Source organism: Pinus tabuliformis, chromosome 2_1, assembly GCF_031772625.1.
Source record: "Pinus tabuliformis cultivar Carrire ecotype Pingquan chromosome 2_1, CPIR1, whole genome shotgun sequence".
Classification (NCBI taxonomy): domain Eukaryota; kingdom Viridiplantae; phylum Streptophyta; class Pinopsida; order Pinales; family Pinaceae; genus Pinus; species Pinus tabuliformis.
Window position 1 is genome coordinate 734824960 of NC_142299.1, and position 12929 is coordinate 734837888.

A 12929-nucleotide genomic window follows, 5' to 3' on the forward strand; every position below is an offset into this window, starting at 1 on the left:
ATGAGAGTATTCCTGTGACCATCATAGACAATGTGGATAATGGACATTATCATGAAGAATAGATGACAAAGGCATAAAATGATGCTAAGGAGTCTTATGTTTTTAAAACTAATATTTCTTGTATGGTTGTAAGTCACAAGAATGATGAATATAGACAACTATCTAAAATTGTCATAAATATGCAGAGACGTAAAGGAGAAGAATACAATCCTAATTTTGTTTTGAAGGTATTTGAGACAGAATTATCTCATAAAGGAAATTAAAGTTAGACCCATGCATAGTTGATAAATGAAACCTTTGAAGGGAAATTACAAGGCCCTATTAGCGTAGAAACCATGACAAAGTTTTCTTATGAGGAAAACCAAGAAAATAATGAAGGAGAGGAAGGAAAAAATTATGATGCAATGATGAGGTAATTTGATAAGGACATGTTAGAGGGAAGGCCAACCAATTCAGGGATTGAAGATCAATACATAGAGAATACATAAAAGAAGAATGAGAATGATGACAACAAGAAATATCACCAGGAGGTTTTGAAAGATGAAGCGAACGGTGAACTAAAAACTAATCCACATGGAAGGATAGTAAACCACATTTTTATCGACAACCATGAACAATAGAAATTTTTCATTCTTATGGCTAGTAATAGTATATTGGAATTAATAATTGTGGTGGTATATTTTTTTCACGTGTAGACACAAGTTTGGAAAATGAAAGGAAACATTTCATGAAGAAAACATAAAGGAGGAAACAAAATGAAATAAACATAATTAAGGAAATATGATGCAGGAGCATCACTTTTCATTTTGTTTAAAATAAAGTCATGTAAATATTTCTTTCTGGTTATATTTGTTTTCCTATGTGTCCCTTAAGGTATAAGTACAACTACATTTTGTTTTTATGTTTTTTGACATGTCCCTTTGTTTTGATAGCTGATTAGGTTGTTAGTAGAAGGCTTATAGAGAATCCCAAATATCATTTTTTAGGGAGGATGCTATTAACCATCATCTCCTTATCCTTTTTTGAAGATATTCCTTTTTCTTATGTATATATATATATGCCTAAAGACCTCACGGGAACGAAGGATTGAGAAGGAAAGGACGAAATATTTTGTTTTATCTCTTGGATGGTTCACCACATGATATATTGTCATTCAAATTGTTAGTTTAGACTAACTAGTGTGGGTTTTTTCTTCAAGTTATGAAACTTTCCATACAAAATAAATATGGGGTTTGGTAAGGTGAATCCAGGGTTGACTAACCAATGTGGGTTTTTTTCTTCAAGTTATGAAACTTTGCGTATAAAATAAATATGGGGTTTGGTGAAGAGAATCCAGGGTTGAATATCATCTCTTAAAATAATCATCGAATCATGGCAAGCCTCTATGTATAATTAACTTTATCGTGTTATAAATGTTGAGAAATGATTTGTATGCTAAGATTCCTTAGTGAGAATTTCACATTTAACTTTTAAATGTCTCTTTGAATATGGGGAATGCTTTGTGGCATAAAATATTTCGATTAAAACACAATTATGAACCTAAAGGAGGGAATTCAAATAGGTGTTCCAGTACAATGAGGTTAGAGGTCAACCATCTAAGCCCATTTTATTGCACGCACTTCTCAAGATACCCCGAGTCTCGACCTAGTTCGAAGTCTCACACTATGACTTGTGCGGGCCCTCGTTGGTGTAGTCAAGCATGACGCTGAACTTAGTGAATTATAATAGGCTCTAACTACCCAGCCAATGAAATTCTTGACTCTTAACTGTGTGTGAGGCTGGTAGCTCTAGTTGGGCCTTGAATCAATGTAACAACTCTTGGTTTATTTTCCATATAGATAAAATAGGACCAAGGTCATGGGACACATATTCCAAGTTGAATGTTGGAAAAAACACTTTAGAGGGCATCATTTGCGGATTACATTATTGATATGGAAACTAGAAAAGGTATTGGAAAATGAAAAGAGGGAATAATTGGAGTTTAATTATCAAAATAAAAATAAAAATACGAGAAAATGAAGGTGAAGAGACACAAATTTGCATCCAATTGAAATTAGAGGAAAAATGAATTAAAATGAAGAAAAAGGAAACATCAATAATGAAAAGGCATCATAGAATCAATTCACAAATTTTTTCAATTCATTTTTGGCGCTCTCCTTTCGTTCTCTCTCACACATTCTTGCACACTAAAAAAATTCTTGGAGCACTCTTGGAGAAATATAGAATTCACTTGGATTGGAGAAAGAAAGCAAAGGAAAGAAAGGGAGTGCATGGGAATAGTTGGATCAATAACTACAACAAGGATACTTTGCAGGTAACGGGTTGCATGTGTGATTTCCTTTTTGATTTTTGGATGCATGTTATATGCATGTGATTCCTTGGTTGTGTTATCATTGGCAAGGTGATTTGTATGGATTGATAGTTGTTTTAGCCCTGCCTTTCCATTTAATTGATAGCCATGGTGTTGTGGATTTCCCACTTATTTTTTTGATTATTGCTGAGGTTTCCTATGGTTGTGGGTTGGAACAAATTCTCTAGAAGCCCTGGAATAACTTGGGTTGAGTTACTAGCTCCTGGAGCCTAAAGGTTAGGACAAATTCTCTCGAGCCTTGTTGCTTGAGTTACTAGTCCCTGGAGTAGTGAGTTGGAACAAAAACACTAGAGCCCTAGTGATGCAGGAGCATATGGACTTAGTCAACAATTTGATTGTTTGTTCACATGCTGTGGCTAGAGGAGTTGAATTTCATGACCTGAGTGGTCACAAAGTTAGTTTTGGTAGAGAGGGTTGGATCTCTCAAAGATGAGTTTTACTTCATTATCGTAATAGTTAGGAAATTATCTTATTTTAGACTAAGGGCTATGTTGTTAGCATAGGTGTGTAATATAGCTTAAGAATAGAGATTTGATTGTTAGATTGATTAAAATAGAGATCAAGTGGTTAGTGTAGTTAGAATAGGATTGGTTCATAAAAGATAAAAAATGTAATGGAAAAAGGTTATCTGAGATGATTGAGGTTTGAGTAAGAGGTGAGAGTTTGAGTTTTAGAGAGGGTTTTGAGATTGAGATAGATGTCAAATAAATCATTGTAATTGAGCCGAGAGGGCCAATAATCTGTAACTTCTATTATATTAATGAAATTGATTCAATGTGTATTTGTGTGGTAATCCTGGTGCAAACTCTCGTTTTACTTTTGTGTATGAACGTTTAGATAGTTAACTGCATATTTTCTTTATTTAAACACTTTAAACGTAAATTTCAACGTTTATGTGTTAATCACGGTCATTTAGCATTAATGGGTAATCTTGCGATCAAGTGATAAAACACTTGTTAAGCACTTTAGCTAAGTATTGGGTTAATGCACGTGGTTATATCTGAAAAGCGGATTTTAAACAGTGAAGCTGGTTATCAGGTGGAAGAAAGGTTGTAAGTGGTATTTCAGGGTAGTCACCTGATTCCACTAACCAAGTGACATGTAGCACTCGGGTGGAGATAGAAAACCACTTTATCAAGCGGGTATTCTCCATGCAAGTGGTTCACCCTATATCATTGTGAACCACTGGATCCAGCGCCTTGATCAACAATGGAAGAAGACCGAATTATTTATTGATTAGGTTGAATGACGATCGTTAGATATGTAGAGATGAGATAAACGACATAGAGCGATCACCAAATTTCTTTGTTGATCGGGTCGAGTAAGGACCGTTATATCTGGAGAGGGGAGATCAATGACATATTTTGAACCCAAAGTATTTTGTTGATCAGGTTGACTATTGACTATAGGATCTGATGGAATGAGATCAACGACGCAACGAGAAGCATTGTTTATAAATGGAAAGTCAACGTGGGATAAACATTTTTAGTGGAAAAGTGGGGACCCTCAGTGTAAATTGAGCCATGAATAGAATCCGCTGGAAGCACCTGATTGGTTATAAAGTAACCATTGGTCTAGTTTAAGACTTCACCTTTTTTTCACCAACCTCCTGCGTCATTTTGGTATCAGAGCACAGAGATTGAGTTGACTACAGTAAACATGTGACCAAGGGGAGGAGTTGGCATATGTCTGTTAAAAATATACAGAAGAGTTTTATAGATTGAGTATTAGAGCAGGACATGTAGAGGATTACATGGAGAAAGTAGCTAGATATATAAATGGCTTGAGATATGACATCTAGGATGAGATCATCTTGCTAAGTCTGAAGACCATTGAACATGCCTATCAAGTAGGTTTGAAGGCAGAAGAGAAGATGATGAGAAAACAAAATCATAGGAATAGAGGGAAAAGCTTAGTAAGAGGTACAGGAACTACTAAACCAAGGGTTCAACAACATTAGCATGAAGGAGGAAGTTCAAGTAGTAGACCACCATAGAGGGGATATTTTAATAGAGGAAGATTTTCACACAGAGGAAGAGATATCCGGTGTTACATATGTGGAGAATGGGGACATGGATCATGGTACTGTCCTACTAATAAAATAGTAAGTTAGAGGAATGTGAATGTGGCTGAGGCAAAGGAAGGAAAACCTCAAATTAAAGACAAGGAAGACTCCCTTGAAGTAGGAGAAACCCTATTGATGAAAAGGGCATTGCTTAAGGTAGAGAAAGATATTGGAGAACCTGCTCACATGAAGAGTTTATTCAGAACTACATGCAAATCCAAAGGTAAATGTTGTAAAGTGATAATTGAGAGTGGAAGCACTGATAACCCTTTTCCTATAGAGATGGTGGACAAGCTAGGATTAGTGAAGACATTACACCCTACTCCTTACAAAGTGTTATGGTTGCAGAAAGGACATTAGATCATTTTGACAAAACAATGCAAGGTAGAGATACAGATTGGTGCTTATAAAGATGTGACATTATGTGATGTAATGCCAATGAATGTATGCCATGTATTGCTAGGAAGACCTTGTTAGTTTGATTGGAAAACTATTCATGATGGGAGGAGAAATACTTATACTTTGGAGTAGGATGGAAATAAACATACACTGCTTCTTTTGAAGGATGAAGCTAGTAAAGGAGCACCTAGAAACAATGCTATGTTGATGAGTGGAAAGGAGCTATTGCAAGAGGTTGAAAAAGGTGAAGAAATGCATTTTACTGTCATAGGGAGACAAAAGGTAATTTTGACTTCCACAAAGTTAGATGATTTACCTGAAGAAATCAAAACTCTATTGAATGATTTTGTTGATATTATTGTGGATGAGTTGCCCAGTTCATTGCCACCAATCAGGAGTATTAGTCATCATATTGATCTAATACCAGGAGCAAGTTTTCCAGACAAACCATCTTACATATTAACTCCTCGAGAGAATGCAGAAGTTGGAAGACAAGTTCAAAAATTGATGGATATGGGACTAATCAGAGAGAGTCTTAGTCCATGTGTTGTACCAACATTAATCAGTCCAAAGAAAGGAGGTGAATGGCGTATGTGTACAGATTCTAGAGCCATAAACAAGATCACTATTAGGTACAGATTTCCTTTACCATGCACGAATGATTTGATGGATTGTTTAAGTGGGTCAAAGTATTTCACTAAAATATATCTGAAGAGTGGATAGCATCAAATAAGAATTAGAGAAGGAGATGAATGGAAGACTGCATTTAAAATAGATAGTGGGTTGTATGAGCGGTTAGTGATGCCTTTTGGACTCACTAATGCACCTAGCACATTCATGAGATTGATGAATGAAGCCTTGAAGGAATATGCAGGCAAGTTTGTTATTGTTTATCTTGATGATATTCTAGTCTTTAGTGGAAGTAAATAAGAACATCTAGAGCATCTTAAATTGGTTTTAAGAACTCTGCAAAAAGAGAAACTACTGATAAATCTGAAGAAATCTAGTTTCATGAAAGAAGAATTAACTTACTTGGGATTTGTAGTTTCTAAAGAAGGGTTGAAAATGGATCCAGATGAATTCCAAGCAATTTGGAACTAGCCTATTCCAAGGAATATATTTGAGGTAAGAAGTTTTCATGGACTTGCAAGATTTTATAGGAAATTTATCAGAGGTTTTAGTCAGATTTGTGCACCAATTCTTGAAACAATCATGGAGACTAATCAACCATTCAAGTGGACAAAAGCAATAGATAGGGATTTTAAGTTGCTGAAGAGGAAAATCACAGAGAAACCAATTTTAGCTTTACCTAATTTTGAGAAAGTATTTCAAGTCGAAATAGATGTTAGTGGAGCTGTAATTGGAGCATTTTTTAGTCAAGAATAGAGACCAATAGCATACTTTAGTGAGAAACTAAATGAAGCTAAGAAGAAGTATTCTTCTTATGATAAACAATTTATGCTATTGTACAAGCCTTAGAGAAATGGAGACATTATTTGCTACCAAAGGAGTTCATATTCTATTCTAATAATCATGCATTACAATTCATAAACAACCAGCCAAAATTGAATCAAAAACATGCCAAGTGGGTAGAATTTTTGCAAAGATATACTTTTGTGATAAAACAAACAAGTGGTAAGTTGAACAAAGTTGGTCATGCTTTAAGAAGGGTAAATTTTATTATGCAAGAATTAAATGTTGGTGTTGTAGGATTTGAAGAAATAGTTGAAATGTATAAAGATGATGCAGATTTCAAAGATGTTTATACAGTTGTACAAAATCCCATAGTTTATAATAGAAGTCGATGGTTAGATTATCTTATCCAAGGAGGTTTATTCTTTAAAGGCAAAAAGTTGTGCATTCCCAAATGTTCTATCAGGGAAAGCATAATAAAGGAGAAACATAGTGGAGGATTATCTAGTCACTTTGGACAAGTAAAAACCTTTCCTTAGGTAAATGTTTTTTACTATTGGCCAAAGATGCATATTGATGTTAAGAGATTTGTTGAGAAGTGTAGGATATGTTAGCATGCTAAAGGGAGAAGCTAGAATATGGGATTGTACCAGTCATTGCCAATACCAGACCGACCATGAGATGTAGTTAGCATGGATTTTGTTTTGGGGTTACCTAAAAATCAAAGGGGGAATGATTCTATTTATGTTGTCGTAGATAGATTTTCCAAGATGGCACATTTCATTGCATGTAAGAAGACTATTGATGCAACACATATTGCTAATCTATTTTTTCCAGAAAATGTAAGATTACATGGATTTCCTGTAAGTATTCTGTCTGATAGAGATACAAAATTTGTAGGGAATTTCTAGAGAACTCTTTGGAAGAAACTAGGAGCTAACCTCAGTTTCAATTCAGCATACCATCCTCAAATAGATGGATAGACCGAAGTGGTAAACAGAAGCTTGGGGAACATATTGAGAAGTTTAGTGTATCAAAGTCCTAAACAGTGGGATTTACCACTAGCTCAGGCTGAGTTTTCTTATAATGACACTCCAAACCGAAGTAATGGAATGAATCCATTTCAGGTTTCTTTTTGGATGAATCCAAGAGGTGCGTATGAGCTCAGAAATTTGGGTAAACAGGAGATAAGAAGTGCAAAAGTTGAAGGGTTTGCAGAGCAGATGCAGAAACTACAAGAAGATGTCAAAGGCAGATTGCAGGAAAGTACTGACAAATACAAACAGAGAGAAGATATGAAGAGAAGAGAGAAATAATTCCAAGTGGGAGATTTAGTGATGGTATATTTGAGAAAAGAAAGACTTCCTGTTAAGACTTACAATAAACTAAAAATGAAAAAGATAGGACCATGTAGAATTGTAAGAATTTTTTCAACTAATGCTTATGAAATTGAATTGCTAGAAGGAATTGGAATATCACCTATCTTTAATTTTCTAGATTTGTATCCATTCAAAGAGACAGAGATAGAGCTACAGGAGGAAACTACAGAAGATGAAGTTCAAAATTTGAACTGGGAAGAAGAATTGTGAAAGATAGCTAAGAAAGAGGTGGAAGCTGTTTCGGAGAAAAGAGTATCCAAAGGAACCAGAGGATAGGTTTATTTTCAATATCTAGTAAAATGGAAAGGACAACCAGTGGATTATGCTAGTTGGTTGACATTAGTAGAGTTGCATAAGTATGGAGTAAACCTTGCAAGTCTGAGGGATGATTATTTTCTTCCTCAGGAGTTTGATGCAGGAGCATCTAGACTTGGCTAGCAATGTGATTATTTGTTCACATTTTGGGCCTAAAGGAGTTGAATTTCATGACCCAAGTGGTCAAAAAGTCAGTTTTGGTAGAGAGGGTTGGATCTCTCAAAGATGAGTTTTACTTCATTATTGTAATAGTTAGGAAATTGTCTTACTTTGGACTAAGGGCTAAGTTGTTAGCATAGGTGTGTAATAGAGCTTAAGAATAGAGATTTGATTGCTAAATTGATTAAAATAGAGATCGAGTGGTTAGTGCAGTTAGAATAGGATTGATTCATAAAAGAGAAAGATGTAATGGAAAAATATTGGGTGAGATGATTGAGGTTTGAGTGAGAGGAAAGAGTTTGAGTGTTAGAGAGGGTTTTGAGATTGAGACACAGGTCAAATAAATCGTTGTAATTGAAACGAGAGGGCCAAGACTCTGTAACTTCTATTATATTAATGAAATTGATTCAGTCTATATTTGTGCGGTCATCTTGGTGGGAAATCTCATTTTACTTCTCTGTATCCGCATTCAGATAGTTAACTGGGTATTTTCTCTATTTAAACAATTTAAACATAAATGCTATTGTCTATGTGTTAATAGTGGTCATTTAGCATTAATGGGTAATCTTGCAATTAAGTGATAAAACACTTGTTAAGAACTTTATTTAAGTATTGAGGTAATGCATGTGGTTATATCTGAAAACCAGGTTTTAAACAACGAAGGTGGTTATCGGGTGAAAGAAAGGCTATAAGTGGTATTTCGAGGTAGTGACCCAATTCCACTCACCAAGCAACACGTAGCACATGGGTGGAGAGAGAAAATTGGTTTATCGAGTAGGTATTCTCCATGCAAGTGGTTCACCCAAGATTGTTGTGAACCATTAGATCCAGTGCACCTTGATCAATGGTGGAAGAAGACCAGACTGTTTGTTGATCGGGTTGAATGACGACTATTAGGTCTGGAGATGGGATATCAATGGCGTAGAACGATCACTGAATTGCTTTTTTGATCATGTTAAGTAAGGACCATTAGACTTGGAGAGAGGATATGAATGGCGTAGAGTGATCCTGATGTATTTTGTTGATCGGGTTGAGCGTTGACCATCGGATTTGATGGAATGGGATCAACAATGTAGAGTGGAGTGGTGTCTATAAAGAGAAAGTCAACGTGGGACTGACATTTTTAGTGGAAAAGTGAGGACCCTCAATGTAAGTGTGCCACGAATAGAATCCACTGAAATCACCCAATTGGTTATAAAATAACCAATATTCTAGTCTAAGACTTCACCTTGTTTTCACCAACCTCGTGCATCACCTAGAAGGCTATGGGTTGAGTTACTAGTTTCTCAAGCCTTAGACAGCTTGGGTAGAGATTGATTTGATTGATGTTAGTCATTTCTGGATAGTAAAGGTGAGATCACTGTGGTTGAGGGTTGAGGTGGTTTGGCCTCTGGAAGCCCTAGTTTGCTTCTTTTTTGGTTTAACCCATAAGACCGCACATTCATGCTTGTAATATGGCGCAGGGGTGATTGGTTGAGAGAGAGACTTGGTTCAGCTCAATTTGTACTCCGTTGGAACGTGGAAGACCCAAACTTGGTTGACATTTTCACATGTTAATGTGACATATTTTCCTATTGTGATCTATGAGAATTTATAGTGATTATGTTGGTGATTTTGTGTTTAATTTTCCATGGTTTCCATTATATGTATATGCTTGTTATATGTTGGATATATGATGTATTCTACCTATGGCTATTGACATGTTTTCATAAGTTATTGAATGGTTCAAGAATGCATGGGCTAACAAGTGTTTTTGTAGCTAGCTAGAGAGGCCTTGGGGCCTTCTTAGTGATTCTCCAATAAAATTCATAATTTTATGATCAAATATGCATTCATGACCTATAACTCATATATTTACCATATGTTATATGAAATGTGTATCATAAATTATGCATATCTAGGTTAATCTCTTGCTTGAGTTGTGAATGGTTAGTGTTGTTAGCATCTTGTTTTTGTTTCTAAAAATTTATAATAAGTTGTGGAGAGTGGTCTCGAAAATAGCTTAGAAAAGTGGCTCAGATCGTGGAACCACTCACACAAAATAAGATTTTTTGGGTTATAACTACATGGAATCAAGCCTATGCATGCAATTGGGACCTCATAAACGAACTAATGCTATGTTGTGTATGGGGTTAGGGATTTTTCCTTGTGAAAAGAACTCTAGCTTAGGCTTTGGTAACCTCCAGTGGGTTTCATGCTCCTGAGTGGTTTATAGTTCCTGAGGTATATTTGTAAGCTATCGGTGTGTCAACCCCACTTCCATAACTATAACTTGGAGGTTGGGTCATGTCATAGTGAAACTCGTCTTATGTTTACCCTAGCGAGATTGTCAATGTGGGTAAATGTGGGGTGAGTCGTTACATATTGGGATCAAACAAGTTTTCTCTCTCCTTGTGTAACATCTAATACCATAGGGTGGTATCAAAGCTTACATGTTCAAACACTTGGACTCGATGGGATAAATGTGAGTGTTATGGATGCATGCTAGTAGTGAATGTGTTTGTTGTGCATGCATTATGATGGTTATGGTTATGAACACATAATAGGTCATACATGTAATGGGAAGGTTATTATTCTAGTTGTTTCATCATGATGATGTTGGTATGTTATGATTTTATGATGTTGAGGTGTTGACATGTTGATGGCATTATATTTAGATTGATTTTGCAGATAAGATAGCCTCCATTGAAATATTGTAAAGTGAGATTTTGATTATGTCTATATTTGGTTTATCTAACATGACATGTTTGTAGGAGATATAAGATCTGAGATGCCAAAATCTATGGTGGATTACAGTTCACATGACTCTCCTTACTAATCAAATAAGAAACAAGGATATGAGTACTCCCATGATCCAGTAGATACACTAATGAATTTTGAGTGCAGAAATCAGAAATTTTAAAGAAGATAATAGTAGGTTTCTTGAGGCACATGAATGAATTTCCAGAGCTCAGGAAAAGAAAGTAAAAGTTAATGTAGTCATCCTTCAGAGCCTTTCATATTTGCATATGTAGGTATAGTTGAAGATCAACCACGGGTAGGAGGAAATGAGTAATGGGGTATATGGTAGTAGGTCTCAATCATGATATGGGTTGGAAAGGGATGATATAGTTAGAGGTGGAAAATGGTTGGATACACCTGATAGGAGAGGTAGTTATTTTGGATCATATTCTAGTTCTAGTTCAGAGAGAGATCATCATCAATACTTCCATCATCCTTATAGTAGGAGCAAGAAACAATACTTTCCAAAAGAGCTTAAGAAATATAAACCTTCTACTTTTAATGGGGATGTGAAGAAACCAGAAGACGTAGAAGTATGGCTACTTGGGATGAAGAATTTCTTTAGGTGTCAAAGAATATAAAGGAAAATATAACTATTTTTAGTATCAAGGGAAGAGAAAATATTTTTTGGGAAGATTTGAAGCGTGTCAGAGGCATTAGGATAGAGGAGTTAAGTTGGCATGACTTTAAAAGACTCTTTAGGAAGAAGCACTTATCCAAGAGATATTATGATGGGAATGCCAAGGAATTCTATAAGTTGAATATGGGTTGTACGAAATATGAAGAGTGTAAAACTAAGTTTCTAGAGTTTTTCAAGTATCTGTGTTACCTCAAGAATTAGAAAAAGAAGGTCCAAAGATTCATCAATGGATTTCCTTTAGAATTTAGTGATAAAATTGAGTATGATGAGCCTCGTTCACTGGAGGAAGTCATCGGGAAGTTGAATCGTTTCTATGATTTGTATAATCGTAAGTCTGAGCCTAAGAGAGATTATTAAGGTAATGATAGGACTAAGGGAAAGTGGGCTAAGAAGCGAGGAAGACCTCAGGATATAGATGATAAGGAGAATGTAAAAACTTATAAGAGATTCAATGTAGTTGATAGAGGGCATGGGTCTCAGCCTGAGGAGCAGAAAAAAGGTGATGGTAGGAAACCTTTGAAATGTTGGACTTGTGGTGGAGAAAATTGTAGGAGATATTTTCCATCGCATCAGGGTGGTATACTTCATATTATAGTGCTAAGGAGGCAAAGATAGTTGGAAATGTTGGGCAGAGTATTCCCTGGATTTATGCAACAATGGATAATAGATAGGTTGTTCATTAGGCATCCATTATTGATAAGGAAGGTAACCTTTATGATCAAGTTGTTTATATTTTAATTGATCCTGAATATAATTATAGTTATATCATTTTGTTGAAGGCTAGAAAATATTTTCCTCAACATCAAGGAATACCACCCGTTCGAGAACTTAAGACATATATGTTTTCGTTTGAATTGGTGGCTCTGACTCAGAATAATGGGACGATCTTCCCTTAAAAGAAATATAAATGACTGAAGGAAATAGAATTATAATAATGGAATAATTCTAAGCTAAATATGGTATTGATAAATAAACTTATTCTATGTATCTCTGAGGATAATATTTCTTTACATGTGATTCATAAAACGATTTCACGATGTATGAAACAATATAGATCATTAAACACTTTATGAAAATAAATTGAATAAGATAAAATAAATTGATTAAATAATTAACTAATTTAGTTGATTAAAATTGATCACATATAAGATCTTGTTATTTCATATATTATAAAAATTATGAAATCGTACACATCAATAGTGACAATGCTTGATTGTTTGCAAAGCATACATATAATGAAACAACTTATAGAAAATTTACTATATATCTCAATGAAACATAGAAGTAATATAAAGATAATTGTACCTGATACATCAATACTCTTCTCATGAAAAGGATATCTTCTGGTTCAACTCTTGTATTAGATAATTTTGGAATAACAATAGTGTGACTTCAAAGCTATCTATC